Consider the following 3777-nt stretch of genomic DNA (forward strand, 5'->3'; position numbering starts at 1 on the left):
AATCTTTCTTTTGAGTTGATTTGCTCTTCAGAAAGAGTCTCTTTGACTTGGGCAGGATTGAATCCTTTGCAATTGGATAAACTGTTGATTAGGAATCTGTCAATTCTACCACCCCTTCCCCCTCCCTTTTTTCTTCCTGCTTTCTCTCCCAGAGCAGCAGGAAACTTGTGTGAAAGTTCCCTTTTGAAACTCAAATGAGGCCCTCGTGATTTAACCCACCATACTCAGTCTCTTTGAGAGAGAGCACCCACTCCTTGCCAGGAACACTAAATATGCTCTTGGAAGCTTATTAAGCACTTCCTACTCTACCCCTCCCTTAGGTGAGTTACACAGGACTAGTTAATTGCCTGACTCCACCTTCTCCTAGATGAGTTTTCCCTATTCTGGGAGGTTAGGTAAATCAGGTTGCCTTAGCAGATTTACCTCTCTCCCCTCTTCCTGGTTTCTCCTCAAGCCAGCTAGTATGCTCCTCAAAGCTCAAAAAAGTGGGTACAGACAAGCCCACACTCGAGGGACCCCTCTCCACCCTTCCCCAGAACCTTCCCACTCTCAGAGCTTGTCTCTTCCAGTTAGGTGACTGGCAGAGTTCAGGGAATGCTGCTGCTTCCTGCCCTGAGGGATGGGCTTAGCTATAGAAACTCACAATTTTACCTTGAGAAGTCACTATTTTTGTTGCAGACTCTCCAGATCAATGCCCTGAAGCCTCCTGCTTTGTGGGTTCCCAAATCTGCTCACTCAGGCAGGATTTTGCCCTCACTTAGCCATTTTTTGTAGGAGAGATGATGTTAGTGCACTTAATCCAATGCCATCTTGCCCCTCCTCCAGCACTTGATTTTTGAAATGATAATAATAGTAAAAGGTCACTCCTTTCCTGAATCCTTTCATCTTCACTCTCTGGAACGACAAAGTCAAAGAGGCCCTTTGAGATGGTGTGAAATACTGCTGTCAACTCCTCAAGGACTAGATCTTTTATAAGTCAATTTTAGGGGCTGTTGTCCTCATTATGGATTATTCAGTAGCCTAAAATATTCCAACTCCTGAGGGGATCTTGAGGATGGTGGAGAGGATATATGTGTAGGAGACAACTGTAGGGATCAAAGAACCAATGATAATGAAAACAGTCATTAAAAAAAGAATAAATTCTGTGAAAAGTGTGTCATCACAGGAGAGTTTGAGCAATTGTCCTCTATCACAGAAAAAAATGGTCTATCACATTTGATTTGCAGTAGGTAAGCTGAAACATGGCATAGACTGGCCAGATTTCAGAAAGGAACCCAAATACTCATGACACAGTCACCACACAGATGCAAGTATGGCTGCTCATAATGATGTTGTATCTCAAAGGGTTACACACAGCCATATAATGATCCACAGCCATTGTGCCCATTAATACAAATTCTATGGTTCCCAAAGAAAGGTACAAATAGAGTTGGGCAACACATGCAGTCCAAGATATTATCTGCATTCCAGGGAAAGGTAATGCCCAGAGCATCATGGGGACAATAATGGTTGTGACCAGGATCTCCAGGACAGAGAGGTGACCAAGGAAGAAATACATGGGGGGACAGCAGATGTTTATCAACAAAGACAATCACAATGATAACTGTATTTCCTATTAATGTCACTGAGTAGAAGAAGAAGAATATAACAAAAAGGATGTGGTGTTGTTTTGAGAACCCACAGGAACCTATGAGACAGAACTCATTTGCACTAGAGAAATTTTCCCACCATTTAGTCATTGCTTCTGCTCCTTGTGAAACCTAGAGTTCAAAAGAGAAGTAGCATTATCAACACAGTCCTGCTCTCAAAAGGGAAAGAAGACAGATTAGAATAAGGAAATCTTCCCAACCTTATGATTAGGTGAGAAGACCATGCTACTGAACATTCTATAAAATCAAGTGTACATATTAAGCCAGCTCAAATCTAGTAGTGAGAATTCTACATTACTGTGCAACTAGCTCCTTGGAAAGGATAAATGAGCTTCCTCTCTCTTGGTGTGAGGAAACCCTTCCTTGTCTTAATCTACAAGATACATACCTTTGCACAGGGCATGGAGACGAAGACCTTTTAATCTGTACTGTTTTGAAGAGGAGTCAATCAAGCCTTTCTGCTACTGGGTTGGTGCTACCTTCTCTTAGGTTAACTGCACCATTCCAGATCTTCACTGTAGGATATCATGACATTTCAGATGGTGTACAAAGGACGGAACTCTCAAATCCTAGCTTTCATCTTTACTGCATAGTCCAAAACTGTGGCCAGCATAAAAGAGAAAAGGGGTTAGCCCTACTTCTGTCGTTTCTCACATCATAACCCTCACATTGCACAAAAGCAAGATCTCCAAATGGGATATGTGGAGTCTCCAGTTTTGCCATAATGTTAATCACACAGAACAGGTTGGGATAATTTCCCAGAGCAGATCCATGTTCTCTGACCCCATTTTATCTTCAAATTCCTATGAAGAAGGAGAGATGCCATGTAGCACTGTTGAAGAATAGCTTCTAGGTCACTGGCTATTTAAAATCACTGAGTTTCCACCTCTCACTTCACCTAGTTCATTAATCTGATGTCACCTCCTCAGAGGACCATTAATAATCATCTTACCCAAGAAAGGAAAGGAAAAACACTCACTAGTGGGCTTGAGTCTTCTGCATAGTATTAATTACCTGATATTATATCATGTATTTAGTTGTTTATTTTATCCTTTGTTTAACACAAAAGAAATGTAGTTGTGGACAAAATAAAAAATCTCTGCACTATGGACCCTTTATTCAAAGGAAGGTAAAAAGCAAGGCCATACACACAATAATGAAGTGAGATATAAAAATATGTGTACCCATGGGATTAAAATTTAGACACCATGAGGGCAATGACCTATTTTCTTCATCATTACTTTCCCAGACTGGAACATAAAATGTATCATTTGCATCCATTTTTACATATATATAATATTATTGAGCCAAACAAGTACTAAAATTTTTGATAGATGGTGGGTGGATGGATAAATGGATGGATGGATGTTTAGATAGCATTCGATCCTGGCAAAGCCCAATTTTGCCATATTTCCTCATTTCTACTCTACTTGATTTCCCCTCTTGCCTCAAATTCTCTCTCTTTGGCTGTTATGTGCTTTTCCATAAACAACATAGCAGCATTGGATGAATAAAGAGGAAAGGAAGCATCCTGACTACTAGCAAGTAGCTGTTCTATCCCTGATAGTGGACAGAAGAGTTGAATCTGCCTCCTGCTGCAGAAGAGAGATTTGGAGATAAACTCCACTCTGGAGCTCCCCTAACCCACTCTTCCATCTCCAGATGTTCTTGTTATAGAAGGCAGCCAGACCCAGACCATCCCATATAGATGTTTTCCAACTTTTTTCTTCTTCATAGAGAGGAACACTAGAGAAGACACTCCCCTTATGGAAGAGCTTCATCACCACTTCTAGGGGCCAAAGCAAGTTGTGGCTGTCTCCACTAATGATGAAGAAGGAAATTCCTTACAGGAGAAGCCTAGGAAAAGGTCCAGAAATAAAAGTGTTGTGATGAGCTTAGGGCCTCCCATCCACTTCTCCTTTCCCTTTCTCCCAAGGGGACTTAGTCACTGAAATACCTGTACTTAATTAGCCCAGGTTGAGGGAGTCTCTAAGCAATCAATTTGGGGTGAATAGAACAAACTTTACTTATTCCTACTTTTGACAAATTGCTCTAAGTTTTAGAACTGTTGAAGGTTTTTGTTTCAAGGGGAAACTTGCAAACTCACCAGTCAATGGCTTTTTTTTTT

The 3777-nt window shown here is 41.1% G+C and overlaps 1 pseudogene; it reads right to left on the reverse strand.

The window, feature by feature from the left end:
* Positions 1 to 1020: 1020 nt before the first annotated feature.
* LOC105747679 (olfactory receptor 9A4-like) lies at positions 1021 to 1739 on the reverse strand (annotated as a pseudogene).
* Positions 1740 to 3777: the final 2038 nt, after the last annotated feature.

This window comes from Dasypus novemcinctus, chromosome 5, assembly GCF_030445035.2.
Source record: "Dasypus novemcinctus isolate mDasNov1 chromosome 5, mDasNov1.1.hap2, whole genome shotgun sequence".
In the NCBI taxonomy this organism is placed as follows: Eukaryota; Metazoa; Chordata; class Mammalia; order Cingulata; family Dasypodidae; genus Dasypus; species Dasypus novemcinctus.